At 28.9% G+C, this 16,601-nt stretch overlaps 1 pseudogene across 1 annotated transcript; it reads left to right on the top strand.

Moving 5' to 3' along the window:
* The first annotated feature begins 5,114 nt into the window (after positions 1–5,114).
* LOC111025445 (low-specificity L-threonine aldolase 1-like) lies at positions 5,115–14,437 on the top strand (annotated as a pseudogene). Its single transcript, XR_015791709.1, has 9 exons — positions 5,115–5,753; positions 6,328–6,439; positions 7,531–7,581; positions 7,662–7,733; positions 8,967–9,099; positions 9,186–9,244; positions 11,271–11,374; positions 13,999–14,058; positions 14,392–14,437. The product of XR_015791709.1 is annotated as a low-specificity L-threonine aldolase 1-like (transcript).
* Positions 14,438–16,601: the final 2,164 nt, after the last annotated feature.

The following is a 16,601-nucleotide window of genomic DNA, read 5'->3' as shown; positions in this document are numbered from 1 at the left end:
AATATAATTGAAGAGTAACAAACCAAAAAATAAAGAATGAACTTGAAATAAGCAAAGTTTAAAAGAACAACAACTAAAAACTTAAAGGAAAAACGTAAATAAGTTGAGTGTAAAATATCTAAAGCTGTAATGATCACTTTAGGGATGATGAATGATGAGAGAGAGATACTATGTTTATAGGGAGCTTGAAGTCACTAGGAGGTCGAGATTTTCATGGAGGGTCATTCCTTTGATAGATCTTTAAGTTGGGTTTGTTGTTGAATTAGCCATCATCAATACATGGAAGACACGTGGAAGGGCTGGGGGAAGCTTCAAAATACACCGAATCTTACGTTTACATTAAGGGCATTCTCGAAATTGGGCAAGGCATCAGGCGCCTAGCTTGGATTTTTCCTACACAAAATCACCATTTCAGTTAGAAATCAACTCTAAATGATGTAAAAATGTCCTATATGTATGTATAACCTAAGATAACTCTAAATGAAAAGGTTTTGACACTAAAGTAAGCTTGAAATACAGTTTCAGAATGTAAAAAGTTAGAAAACAGCACCAAAATAGCTTCTTTTTACCATGTAAACAAGGAAAATCAGTTATGCTCAAAGCGAACAATATTATACAATTGTGGAGATACTTAAGGGTATGAGGACACCGTTGTCCTTAATAGTCAGTAGTGGAAGAAAGATCGAATGGCCATGAGTTGAGTTGAAAGTCGAAAGCTAGCCTCCAAACGTTCTTAAAAGTAAAATCTATAGAATGGATGTTCTTTACTTTAGTTTAATGTTTATTTAAAATCTAGTATTTTCTTTTCTGAACATTTCGATATGTGTGTCTTCGTAGTAGATGATGTTATTTTTCAAGAAAATCCAAGAGAAAATAAACTAAGTGGTGATGCACTCATTGCATCTAAAAAATAAAAAATCACTACGCCATGAAAATTGAAGCAAAACTTCTGCTGATGATAACTTTTTATAATTGTTTATCAATTTATTAGAATATATAGTTTCGAATAATACCTTCTCATTAACTTTTTATATTTATTTTAAACAATCATTTTACCAAATCAATTTGAATCCTCGAATTTATGTTTGATTACATTAAACTCTAAACTTGAAAGATGACAAAGAAACTAATATCTCTCTGACTTAAATTAGAATTTTAGCCTCTGAATTTCTCACCAACATACATGAATATAAATAGATAAACATATGAGTATATGAAAATATTTAGGAATAAATTTTTGTAATGTTCCACTTCCCATTTATGGTTTATTGTTTTTAACTTATTAGAATATTTACATGTAAAAAAAATTATTAGAATATTTGTTTTATCATAACTATTCACTCTTTCTTATTTATAATTTTTAACAAATATTCTCAAAATTGTATTCAAATTGTTAGAGGAAAGATGTTTTCAGTTTAAAATATTTTTTATTTATCATCTTTAAGAATATTTTCAAGATTGTATTCAAATTTTTCGAGAAAGATCTTTTTAGTTTAAAAATAATGTGTGAGATTCAAAGAATCTTGAAAGATAAATCTAAAGTTTGGTTGAAACCACCATTGAGCTTAAACTCTAGCTAGTTGGGTACAAAACCTTGAAGTAGTGGGTGTACGATAGTACAAACAATAAACTATTGCATAGACTATGCCCATTACAAATCTCCCACCTGCCCGAAACTACATTGTACATATCTCCTAGACTTTCTAGATGACCCTCGAACACTTTATCCGTGAGAGCCTTCGTAAATGGATCGGCAATGTTGTACTCCGAAGCGATCTTTGTGACAATCACGTCCCCTTGTTGCACTATTTCCCATATCAAATGATACTCCCTTTCGATGTGATTGTCTCTTTTGTGACTTCAAGGTTCTTTAGAATTTGTTACAGCACCACTATTATCACAATAAAGAGTGATGGGTAAGTTTATATTCGTAACAACTTCCAAATCAGTTAAGAACTTCGTAAGCCATACAGCCTTTTAGCAGCAACGTGTTCGACCTCCATAGTGAAGCCTACAATGCATCTTGTTTGATGCTCAGCCACACTACAGCCCTTCCGTTAAGAGTGGCCACTGATTGTGATGTGGATTTTTTGTACATTTACAAACCACGAGTTTAGGACGGTTTCCATTCATCCGTTGACTCACGAATAGTGGAACTAGTAAATCGCGATGGAGTACTGTGCCAGGTTTTGGAACCATTGCCTAGCACAGTCAATGAGTGTTCCGAAGAAACCTCGGTACTTCTCGACATCGATGTATCCTACCTTTCTCATGGCATCGTTATATGAGGTTTTGTGATCTACAAGATATGTCAACTCGTCATATTTGTCAAATTGCGGTCTTTTGAAGCCTTTTGAGAGTTCGATGGGTAGGACGCTGGCGGTGAATAGCTCCTACGCTATCTTTGAAGGCTCATAATGGATCGTGGGTCCTCTACTCCCAGTCTCGAGCTTGATTCGCACCTGGTTGAAGATTTCCTACTTGATGCGAACCAACTCCTCCAAGTCGATCCAAACGTGGGACCCACTCGAGTGGTTGGATGTCTTGGTACCGCTTTGGGATTCCACGTTCAAGCCAGTCAACCCACATTGTTTTTGCTTGGCGTTGACCTTGTTTTGGAGGTCCCTCGATCCCTTGGGGAGTTCGAGTGTCATGATGGGGTCCTCGTCGGTAGGGCCCTCTTTTGGAGCCATCCGGGGCTCCCCTTCAGTGGTTTCGTTGTTATTCCCATTTTCGTTCTCGGGGTTTGGGGCTCTCTGAGCCCAGTCAGTCAAGATCACTTCGATAAATTTCCCAATGGGTGGACATTTTGGCATTCATTCCCCATATTTCGCTCTGAAACCCCAGCTTCTCCTATGGGGGTTTCCTACTTTTCATTTTCCGAGTTGACCAAAACGGCAGAGCGGGTAGGCAGTATCCCTAGCTCCTTTAACCTTGTGCAGAGCATGGGGAGTAGGGACTGCCTTGTCGATAGGCTCATCGTGTTGACGCTCATCGTCAACGGATTGTTTGAAGGATGACTCCTTGTCCGCAGTCATCGTCTAGGTGTCTTAGTGATGGGAATGAGCTTTTGTTTGGCTTGAAAACATTGTTCCCACAAACGGTGCCAATTGTTGATGGTGATTTTGGAGAGGTCCACGTGTCTCACGGATGAGTGTGTTCGCCAAGGAGTAAATGAACTTACAACCAGAAAACACGACCTCGATGCGATGTCCCACCTAATCGGAGTAAAGTAGAGTGTGCGCCTTGGGATTTCAGTGATAGATTTTTCACTTACTTAGTGTTAGTGAGAGTCCTTCCCTTTTATAGGTGCAAATGGCCAACGAGGAAGGAGGTCAATTGTAGATGGACAGGGGTGCCGAGCTGTACTAGGCTCTAACAGAGGATGGACATTCCTGACAGACCGTGGTTGGTGCCTTCATCTGTAGGTGTGTAAGCCTGCCGCTTGTAGGTTTCAAGCTGGAGTCCTCTATATATATATATATATATATATTATGAATTTAGGAAACAAAAAGGCTACCTAAGGCGGCTTTATTTGGAAAGCAAAAGATATATGTTTGTACGTACATACATGCATACATCCAACTTTTGCCATAATAATATATTTGGCGTAATTTTTCACCTAATAAAATATTTTACAAGAATAGCATAAATGTAAAAATTCATATATAAATACATTAACAATGATATTAATTGATAGATTGCCGTTTGTCACGAAATAAAATATTTTACGAGAATATCATCAAAAATCGAGATTTGTCGACGTGAACGCAAAATTATTTTTTTTTATAACAAAATTGTAAATATTGCAATCAGTTTGACCACGATTTTAATTTCTTTCTACATGCATGTATAACAACTACTAAATCAGTATTTCAGGGGAAAAAATAAACTACTAAATCAGGATTAATTATTGAGAAATCTAAATTATATAACAATAACTTAATAAAATTATTATGAGCTTATTAAATTTTAAATAATATATATTTAATAATTCATGTAAGTAAATTTATAATAACGTACAGGTTAGATAACCGACTATAAGGTTGACTAATTAATGCTGATCCAATACAAAAAGGAAGTCTTTATAAAAAAATTAAAAATACAAAAATATTTACAAAAAGAAGTCTTAATGATGTTTTTTTTTTCTTGGAAAATGGCTTACTAAATTTAAAGCTTTGTATCAAAAAATAAAATAAAATAAATTTAAAGCTAGTGGTTATGTAGTTATCTATTTGTTAGAAATAATTTTTAAAGAATAGAATGAAATAGAAAACTTGACACATTATAATGGCCTAAAATGTAAATCGACATGGATACTTATCTTTTATGATATGGTGGGAAAATTTAACAAGTCATAACTAAATCCAATGAGAAACAAAATCAAAATTGGTCACGTTTGCTTCATTCCTTTGATACATAATAAAATATAGAATTATAAAGAGATACCGATACAAAGTACAAATATTGTGACACGAATTCAATAATTTAGTTAAAGATAAAAAAGTTCGGTTCATATTTAATGTGTTCTATTCGTGTTTCACATGTATCTATTGAATTTTTAAAGAGTTCCAATAATACACTCAGGTTACCTCAATTAAATAATTTCTATTTCATAATTAATGAGTGGTAATCTATCATTTTGGAGTAGCTTTCTTGGCTTGGGACCATCACAAAGAAATTCATTTACTTTTGGGTTTAAAAGTTAGCACTTCTTGGGCTTCTTTTATGCAGCTGAGCCTTGCTTCTAAAATCAACTCTAGCTAGTAAGTTTTCTCTTATTTTTGCTGTAATATTTGGTTGTTGGTCTATTAGAAAGAGAGAAAGCTTCTATCTTTTTCTTGTGGTTTCTACCACTTATATTCTTTTATTTATTTTATAATGTTCTCGTTACTTTTTTTTTCTCTTTTTCCTATTATTTATAAAATTACAAGAACATCGACAATGTCGCATTGGTTAAATATATATATATATATATATATATCTTTATTTATTTATTTATTGTGGATATCATGTTTCTCAAAAATTGTAAAGAAATATAAAATATGAAATGAAAGATTAGGTTGATATTTATTGTTTCCAATTTATGAGAAATATTTGATCGGTGGCTATTCTCTGTTGTTAGTTCTTCATTTGTTAGCTATTATCCATCTAGCAACGCTTTCGTCTTCTTTTTTTTCCCTCCATTTTTCCCGTTTCTTATTTAACATTTTATCTTTCTTGCAACTAGAAAGATAATGTTATTAACAAAAAAAAAAAACTATTTGTTTAAATGACTAATGTTCCTTTAAAGTTTGATCTCTACAAGCTGGCAAAGATGTCGAGTAGAATTGTAGATCTACGGTCTGACACCGTGACGAAACCGACCGAGGCAATGCGAGCTGCGATGGCGATGGCCGAGGTTGACGATGATGTGTTGGGAAATGACCCCATAGCCTTGGAGTTGGAAGAAGAGATGGCAAAGATGATGGGGAAAGAAGCAGCTCTATTTGTTCCATCAGGCACTATGGGAAATCTCATAAGTGTCCTTGTTCACTGTGAGATTCGAGGGAGTGAAGTAATTTTAGGAGACCGTTCCCATATCCATATATTGGAAAATGGAGGCATTGCCACCATTGGAGGAGTTCATCCAAGAACAGTGAAGAATAATGCTGATGGAACAATAGACATTGATTTGATTCAAGCTGCCATTAGAAATCCAAAGGGCGAGCTTTTCTTCCCAACAACAAGGCTCATATGAATTCACATGCGAAGTAAGGATAGTGTAATATCTATGACTTTCATGTTCATTTTAAACTTTCAAATATTTTATTTTTACTCTTGAAGTTTACGTTAAAAAAAGCTACCTACTTTACTAATTGTCGTTAATTTTTTAGAATTATTTAACAAAACCTGACATTTTTATATGTTTGTTTAGTTACCCGATATGTGATGTCTACATTTGGAATCCAGATGTAGTAGTATAGTACTTGAGAAAAGGAATAGTTTAAGATTTTTTTAAATGCTTATCATTGAAAAGGTGACGATGAAGTGAACTTTTAGGGTGATGTTTAGAATTTTGTCTATACAGTCCTTGTACTTTAAAAGGGTTTCTAATAAGATCAATAAAATAGGTCTCTATCATTTACTCCATTAGTGTAATGCTTACACAACCCAATGCTTAAACCGACTTGAAATGAATTTGCCATGTAATACTTAAATAGTTATATGATATAAGTCTTAAACTGACGAAACTAATGAACTATTAGCCACAATTTAGATGGTAGAAAGGTTGCTTTTCTCTTAAACGATATAGTTGATTAATGGAAACTATACGGTGAAATGCAGTTCTGGAGGAAAATGTCTTTCGGTAGAATATACTGATGAAGTTGGAGAGTTAGCTAAGAAACATGGTCTGAAACTTCACATCGATGGAGCTCGTATTTTCAATGCCTCAATTGTGAGTACTACCAAATAAAGGGAGTTTCTTTTTTTTAGTTCAATAATATGTAGGAATGAATTAGATCTATACCTCCTATCTTTTGATGGATATATATACATATATATATATATGCATTAACTAGTTGAGTTAGGCTCTGTTCTTAGTTTCAAGATTATTTTAAAATAAATATATTTTTTAGTCTATAAATTTTAACTAATAGGGTTTTTTTAATCTCTCTACTCGAGCTTGAGCTTCTCTTTCTCTTTCTCTCACTCTCCTATTCAACTTCAGATTTTCTTCACAACCATGTCATGATTTTTCTTTCTCCCACCGTTGGTAGTCATGCTAGGTTTAGTTTGGGATTACGGTGGAAGTTTAAAAGTAATGGTCGGCAACTGTACTGTAGAAAAATCAACTGTATTATTGTCCTTGTATGTTTTCATTTTGAATATATGAAAATGAAAGTTACGGCGGTTTGGTAAATTAACACTAAATTATTGTGATTTATTGATACTTTATTATCTAAATTTGTCATAACTCTAAGATAATTATTTTAAATTTTATATACTTTAACTTACAATTATTCTCTTTACTCTAAATTATTTTGTAAAAGATTACGCAAACAATATTGTTACACAAAATTAAATTGATCAAAATCTGGATTCAATTTAAACATAAAAAAACGGGATATAGGACGGAAAAATATGTGAAAACCTATATACGGAACCGTGCAGCTGTCAATTTTTTAAGGAAAATACTCGCTACTTAACAACGGTTAAATCATTGTCTCACTACTATTGAAAATTTGACAATTCATTACTATTTAAAAAAAATCTGTTTTTTCATTTGTGTCTCTTGATTGTCAATCAAACATTGAAAGGTGGTTAAAATTAGTTCTGGCTTATATGTAACAAAGTATTTTCCTTTATTTAATTTGGTTAGAGAATGTGGTAGATTCATAAACAATATAAATTAATAAACAAACCTAAGCACATCTTTTCTTCTTTTTAAACTTATTTAAATATAGCTTTTGAACCATCTTTTCCTTCATACAAAAACAATCATCTTATAAAAGAGATTTTCATATGTTTAACAAAAAATATTCTCAGGCACTTGGGGTTCCAATTGATCGATTGGTACAAGCTGCTGACTCAATATCAGTATGTTGATCTACATTAATTGTTTTTTGAATATTTCTCGAGCTTTTATATTGTCTCGACTAAACGATTCTTTGACTCAGGTATGCTTATCAAAAGGTTTGGGTGCACCGGTTGGATCGGTTATTGTTGGTTCCAAAAGTTTTATTGCCAAAGTAAACATTTAAATTTAATTTTTTAGTGATATTAATACTATGTTTGGGAATGCTATTGGGATGTATTACTGCGTTTTAAATAGAATACTTTTCAGCATGACTTCTGAAAAGATTGAATATAATATATAACCGGTTTAAATGTTGCTTATGATATTTTTAAAATCTTAATTCTATGTTGAGTCTTTTAACATCATTAAATATTTTAATGGAACTTGTTCGTAAAAAATTTTCTTTGAAATAAATTGAGAGATTGGGGTAATCTTGAAAGTTTTAAAGCTGTTAAGAGTAGAATTATAACTCTTACCATAGATTAAGAACATTAGCTAAAAAAAATACATTAATTAAGTGATTTCTCTAAACGCACCTTTGAAATTGCTTTTCCAGTGTTTTTAGACAATTTTCACAACATTTTTTACTGTAGAAATCAAACAGTAAACATCATACAAAATTCAAAACGTGATTTTGCCTAGAAAAAACTCTTTCCACTATTCCAAAAATATCTTCCCCATTTTCTAAAGTGATCTACCTTTTGATATATGTGACGAAAAATGGTGAAAAATTGAAACATGGTTGTAATTAGTAAAAACTATTAGGCGGCTAACTGTTAAAAAAAAAAAAAAAGAACCCGTGAAGTTTGTCATAAGTTTAAAAACTTACCCCTATCCTTTCAAAATTTCAATATTACTCTTGACATTTCATAAACATTTCAAAAATATCATTTAAACAAACATCCAATAATATTTTGAACAGAAAGTTGACATCGCAGAATCTAAAAAACATGTGACAATTATGTGAAAATTTACCTAAATTAAGTATGAAAAGAGAAAAAGTGGGTAATAAACTATTGTTTCTAAAAGAGCCAAATTTGGCAGGCAGCTGAGAAACAAACTCTCCCAAAATAAGAAGACTTTTAGGACAAAAATGAATGGTTAATTTGCAGGTTGTTGTAGATTATGTCGTGTCAACTTTTCATTCAAAGCATTTAACCGTTCTTTGCTAAAACAATATTTTTATACTAATTTATGGAAGCTCAATACAATTACTTAAACTTTTAAACTTTTGAAACAATAGAAGTATTTTTGTAGCAGAGACAAAGTTCAGAGAATTTTTTTTTTTCCTTTTTGGTAATTTTTCCAAATTATATATATATGTAGACACACGCGTACGTTTATTATATTCTCACATATATAAGAGATTTTATGTATGTTGAAATTGTTCTGTCTTAAATATTAGGCTAAAAGGGTTAGGAAAACTTTGGGTGGTGGGATGAGGCAGATTGGCATCCTTTGCTCTGCTGCACTTGTAGCAATAAAAGAGAATCTTCCAAAACTTGAAGATGATCATCACAAAGCCAAACTACTTGCTAGTGAGTGTTCACTTTCTTCACTCATTCATATCTACATTTTAAATTATTCACTTTCTTTTTTCTTATTCTATTTTGGGTCAATTTAGGTGGGTTGTCTGAAATCAATGGATTAAAGGTGGATCCGAAATCAGTTGAGACAAATATTGTGAGTATCCTTAATAAAATTGAAATCTTTCGAAGATTTATGGATAGTAATTAAAATCTTTCAAAGATTTATTGATAGCTGTATTGGAGAGCATGCTTTTTAACTACTGTAAATTTGTTTTTTAATTTCTTATACGAAATATCGTTCATATTTGGATAGAAATAAGTACTTTTAGAAAGTTTAGACACTTAAAAAGTAACTATCATAAGTGGCTCATTGGTCTCGAGTACAAATTGTTGAATATGGTTAAACAATTTAAAAGTATCAATTTTAGGTGATTAAATGTCATCCTTTTACCTCAATATTTGAAAAAGTAGCAAAAAAAACAAGTATCTATTTGCAGAATTAACAATCACATTTCAATTTTACAAAAATAGTAAAATTTGAAGATACAGCTCATACATCATATATGAAAAAGTCTGATTTACCCTTATAAGAACACTTAGCCCAACAATTATAACTAAGGTACTTTTTGTACAAGGTAAATCAATTATAATTTATATACCTTGTATTCAGTACATTAAGGTAAATTCATTTTAACAATATATTTTATATGAATACTGGTATATCAATGATATACTTGATATACCTGATTTTATATACCATTGATATATCTGAAAAATCTAGAAGGATGAAATAAATAAATAAATATATATATATGTATTAAAAACCGAAAAATGATCATATTTAAGATATTTTTCGTAAAAGCCAAATATTTACAAAATATGACAAATATTTTCCTTATTTAATTATTGATACATATGTGTGTTGATATCCGATTGAGTCATACTATTGATATACCTTATTTAATTACTGATATATATATGCGCTACAATTGAAAAAAAATAATTTTATATATCATTGATATACCTCATTTCAATTTGATTTCAATGCTAGTATACTATATACTTTATGTTAAGTTTTATTCCACCAACAAAAGTTCATTTAGAATTTTGGGTTAAGGAGCAAAAATTTTAAATTTTAAATAACATTAGAAAATTAGAAAAACTCTTTCCCCGAGACGAACTATTTAGTGAAGGAACCTTTTGAAATTTGTTATCATTTAGAATTAAAGGATGTCTTTCAAGTGATACATTGGCCTTTAATTAACATTAAGTAAATATAGCAAGGTTTTGCCTAAAACAATTTATTTTATAAAGTAAATCAGTTATAATTGATATATACATATTATATAATACATCAAGTAAATAAGTTATAACGATTTACCTTATTTGATATACCATGAATATATTTAAAAATCTAGAGGTTAAAACATATTTAAGACTACTAAATTTTTTATCCATACAAAGGTATATAAATATACGAAATATATAAATGATATACGTTTTAGAAGGTAAATCGGTTATAACTGATATACTTTGGTGTTCTACATTCTACGTATTATATCATTGATAATGATTGATATGTGACATACTTTTGTATAAGTTAAATAAGTTATAATGTATTTCAATACTAAGTATATTAATTAAAACTGATATATCTAGTACGTAGTACATTTGAATTAACGTATATACGTTATAACAAATATACGGAATATAAAATATATCATTAGTATAATATTTGAATATGGTATAACAGTGATATACTTGATATATCTATATCATTTATATGAAGTATTTCGAATAACGTATATAAGTGATATATTTGATATACCTAATATGAAGTATATCAAGGTACATGAGTAACTGATATACCTAGCATTGAGTACATCAATACCTATATACCAGCTTAATGATATAGATATAAACCTAATGGTAAAATTATAACCAGCAAAACTTCGAGAATAAAAAATTAAATATTTTATCATATTTGCAAAAGGGTTACCATATTTGTAAACATGGCGAAACAATTTAGCTACCCATCACAAATACCCATATTTGTTTGTGTATTAATGAATTGATCAATTTTCATTTTTGTTTTTTGTTTTGTTTTTTTTAAGTAAGGAATATCATTACAAGATCTAAAACTTGTCACTTTTTTTTCCTTTAATTTTTTTTATGACCAGATATTCTTTGAGTTAGAAGACGTTGACTGCAAAATCTCAGTGGAAAAATTCTGTAGAAGTTTGGAAGAACGAGGCATTTTTATGATGCAAGAAAGCTCAACAAGGTCTACTCTTAAAATCCAATCCCTTTTATGTTGTTATCCTCATTTTGAATACTTGCATTCATGATAGTTATTTTTTCTTGTTTTGGATAAATTAAAAGCAACTTACTTTAAGCCTAAGTGCTTCATTGGAACATACTCAAAATTATTTTTAAAAGTATAGAAAAAATATAAAAAATTAGTCACTTCTTACGAAGGTTTATATAATTAAAATATTTTGCCAACATAAACATAGTTCAAGTGGTTAAGGCACGAGCTCGACTCTTCATTCCCACATGTTGTACTTTACACACACATATATTAAAGATTAGTAACATATTTTGAAAATACTCCCAAATATATCTTTTATGGGAACGGTTGAAAAAAAAAAAGAATTAGTCAAATAATTTCTTTAAAAAGTAATTCAATTTATTTTTATTTTTTACTTTAATTACAAATATTTGTCCCTAAACAATATGTCTAATTCACTCGGTCTTAATAATAGGCTTTCCGTTTTGATTTTTCTTAGCTATAAATATAAATTTTCGTGTGCACATGGTCTAAAAAAAAACCAAAGTAAGTTTGATAATGTTTTATTTTCTGGTCTCTTGTTTCATGCTTCTGTTTTCAAAAAAGAAAAAAACATGTTTAATAACTTTGATTTTTCCTTGTTCTCTCGAATTTTAAATGAACAAAATAAAAGTTTTACATGAAAAATATGTTTTAAAAAATTTAAAAATTAAATTGTTCTATTTAATTGTTGGTATATACATGCATTTTAAATTATTCAACTATTATTTTGATTTATGATTTTACAAAATTTAAATGGAAAATAAGAAAAAACAAATGAATTATTTTCCCACTTCATTTATACATATGTCCATACAATAATATTTACTATTTTTAAATCGAAAAGATAATTCTCAGATATTTTTAAAAAAATGAGAAATGGAAATATTACAAAATTTTACACCTAAATATTTTCCTTTCATTCATATATTTCAAGGTGATGAAAAAATCAGAGGCTAAAATTCTAATTTAAGTTTGAGAGAGTATTAGTTTCATCATTTTTCAAGTTTAGAATTTAATGGAAATGAAACTTTAATTTCAGGAATATTAAAATTAACTCGGAAAATGACTTTTTACGAATTTTTTTTAAAAAAATTAATTAGAGGGTATTATTCAAAACTATGCTAATAAAGCCATTCATCCAAAATATATGTATACTTTTTTTTTATGCTCCGTTTGCTCGTAGTAAATGATTTCAAATTCCGAGATTTTAAATAATAGAAATAGTTTCAAATTCATGATTGAGTTTGGAACAAATTGATTTTAAATTATTGAAATTAAAATTTCTTATTTGAAGAGAATTGAAAAAAAATATAACATTTGACTATTATGCCGTTATTATTTTATATGGTATTCTATTAATAATAATATAATATTTTAATACGAAACCAATATAAAATGTAATCCTTTAATTAAATCAACTTAATAAATTTAATCTTCCAATGAAATTAAAGAAAAAACAAAAAAATGTGTATATATTTCAATTCATATATATATATAAATGTAAGCGCATTATGTTTATAACTAAAATTCCTTAAACCATAAACCAAAATTTCCTCATATTTTTCACTATTTTCTTCTTATTGTCCTGATTCTAATTCTTTATTTATTAGGAAAAAAACCAATCAACATAACAAATGTCATACTAAAAACAAGAATATGCAAAAAAAAAAAAAAAACAAACAAAAACAAAACAATACTTCAACTAATATATGTGTACACATATACATACATATGTATCTATATATATATATATAGATATATATATATATGTGTGTGCGTGCACGTCCATGAAAACAAAAGAGAAATTTTAAATGTATCAAACTATCGACTTCATTGCAAATCCATCGTATTTGGAACGAAAATTCTTTTAACTCAAATTAGTGTTAAAAAAAAAAGATTGAATGGTGATCCAAAAAGATGTATGGGGAAGGGCAAAAGAGAAAACAATTGTAATATGTTTGAAAATTTTTAGCACAGAAAAGTTCATAAATAATTATCAAGGTGTAAGGTGGAGTGATGTGAATAAATTAAAAGAAATTAAATATCTATTTTTTCTCCTATAGAATAGCATAAATTTGGGAGTTGTTAGGTTTTAATTTCAAATCATTCCAAATCCAACCTATTTGAAATGAAAATTTTCTTTTGACAAAAGATGTGATTTCTAATTGGTTAATTTTTTTTTTCAAACCAAATAGTCTAAATGATTTAAAAATCAGTATGATTTGCCAGGGATTGCAAATCAAGGTTCCAAACAATATGAAACCAACACAACAAAAATATTGTTCTCAGAATTTTCACTATTTAGATTACAAAATTCGAAAACATTTTTTAAAAATAAATCTGACAAATGCATATTTACCGAATAAATTGATTAAGTGTCTCTAAAAAGGATGTAGATTGCCACCCAAACAGCCCCTTAAACATGGACTAAAAAATATATTCTAACATTATAATTTAACACATCTCAGCCTAGGTTTAAATTCTCACCCTATATTTATGATATAATATAATTCCAAAAGAAAATATTGAATTTGTCATCAAATTGATTTATTATTTACGCAAATTAATTTTTGCAGGGCTAGAATTGTTGTCCATCATCACATATCAATAAGTGATGTTCATTATACTTTATCTTGCTTCCAGATGATCTATACTAATTCTTGGATTCTTTAATAACAATGTTATATATTTTCAAATGCTATTCTTAAAAGTACAGTACCTCTTTTAATATATCAAAAGATCACACGTTTTTAACAGAATAATTTGTTTAATAAGATCTAGATTTATATATCTATTTTGAGGAATTTAAAAATTGTTTGAATTTCAATTAATAGTTTAAAATATTTTACAACCTATGTTAGATATTTATTTTTTAAAAAGGACTTAATAATAAGTTTTCTTCACAAACCTACCCCTTGTAATTCTTCTTTCAACAGGTAACTTATAAACTCACTCCTCTCCTTTGACTTTTTGGAGCAAACTCTGAGTGGAATATTAGTTGGAAATGGCAATTAGTCGCAACTTTCCCTCTCTAATAAAAAGAATGAAAATTCTCCCCCTCTAATAAACAGAGTGGAATCTGTTGCTTCATAATATAATCTCTCCATATCTATATCTATATCTATCATAAAGATCTATGATACATAAAAGCGTGAACATGGAAGAAATTATCCTTAACTTTTTATTAAATACCATGTATATCTTTTATACTCCATTGCGTTAATTTTTTATTTCATTAATTTGTTTGTTTGTTTTCTTTTACTGTTTAATACTTCTATAGGTTGTAAAGATTGTGACAAGTGCTTTCATTAATTTTTTTACTTTTTTTTTAATAGGTATTAAACGACTTGTGATTTCATTTTTTAGTTTTACTTGTTTTTTTTTTCCTTTTTTAACACGGCATTGGTTAATTTTTTTTTCCTTTATTTCAACAATTCTATGTTGTGTTTTCCTAAAATTTTTTACTTTTTCTTTAACAGTTCTAAAGATATTAAATATGGCCACAAGCTTTGATTTCATTAATTTTTTCAGTTTTTATTTTTTGACACTTCTATAGATATTAAAAATTTTTAGTTTGTTTTTTAAAATTCTATCCGCATTCATTTTGTTTTGCATATGAAAAATTATATCATCATTATTTAATAATAATTAATTATAGAATATTATACAAGTTGTACAATATAAAAAAAAAACTATAAAAGCAAAAAAAAAAAAAAACTTTCTTAATCACCTTTTGTTGTCCATACCCCGTATTCAATCTACCCTACCTCATTTATTTATAAAAACTCATACAAAAGTTTTTTATTTTCTCCCAATACACAAACATATTTTGACATTAAAAAAGAAACTTCTCAAACTTCATAACTTTGTCGGTAAGTTTTGATTTCATTAAAATTTTTACCTTTTTTTTTTAAAAGTTTAACACTTCTATATAATTAAACATGTTTAATTGGTTTGTCTCTTGAAATTCTATTTGCATTCATTTTGTTTTACATTTAAAAAGTTAGGATGTGACAAATTCTCTCATCATTATTTAATAGTGGAGTTTGTCTCTTGAAATTCTATTAGCATTGATGTCTCCATAGTAAAGATTTTAACATCATTATTTAATAATGTTTAATTATAAATATTAAAAGCGGTGGGATCTCAAAAGTTTTAAAATTTCTTCATCCATTTCAACTATAAAAAGGACTCTCTCCCACTCATTTCTAACACAATAATTTAAGGTTGGTATTTTCTTTCTTCTTCTTCTACTTTTATTTTCTTATTATTGTTTTCACTTTTCTTCTCATGATTTTTAATTCGTAAGGTTTCTTAATTTTGAAATTGCAGTGGATATCATTCAAATTTATCATAGCAACATTGTTTTGTAGTCTTGAACATCGATAAATGGTGAATATACGTACACACAATTCATTAGAATATCATAATTGATCATGTTTAAATATTAAAAATTTTGTTTATTATAAATATGTTTATTTTGAGCAAAAGATTAATAATAATTTTTTTGAACCAAAGAGTAATAATGTTTTTAAACCTCTTTAGCATTCTTTTATTTGATATTCTCACCTTGCGCGCGAAGTGCTATGGGTCAGTTTTGGGGCGGAGGAGGATTCGTTCTCTATTCCTGCGGCTGAGAAGCCTCAATGATAAAGGAACTAACTCAATTATGCATGACAACTCTCTTATACAAGGTCCCCACAACAATAATAAGAATAACCCCAATAACAAGATAATGAATCAACCCCAAGAAAGCTAAACATATTTGTGCTTGGAAAAGATGATCAAAGATCAAGAAGAAAAAAGAACTTGTTCCTATCTTCAAGATTTCGAACTCTCCACAACCTAATTGATCAAACTAGATTGAAAGTTCTAAACATGCATTCTAAACACAAGAATACAAAGAAAGCTTAAAACTTGAGAGAGACTAAACTCAATCTGAAATTTCATTCATCAAATGTTGTATTTGAAAAGCAAATGTACATCCCTATTTATAGTAATTGAAAAGACACAATGAAAAGATACAACCCTTGGATGAAAAGACACAACCCTTGAAAAATACATAATAAGTTAAATATGTGGATGAATCTAGATTTTTAGATTCATGAAGTTTCTTGGATGACAAGATGTCTTTTCAAGCTTTAAGGGATGCAACTCTTCACCAATTGTTAACACCTTA

Source organism: Momordica charantia (assembly GCF_013281855.1).
Source record: "Momordica charantia cultivar OHB3-1 chromosome 6 unlocalized genomic scaffold, Mcharantia_2.0 BLBB01000006.1, whole genome shotgun sequence".
Lineage (NCBI taxonomy): Eukaryota > Viridiplantae > Streptophyta > Magnoliopsida > Cucurbitales > Cucurbitaceae > Momordica > Momordica charantia.
This window is presented reverse-complemented; position numbering and strand designations above follow the sequence as displayed.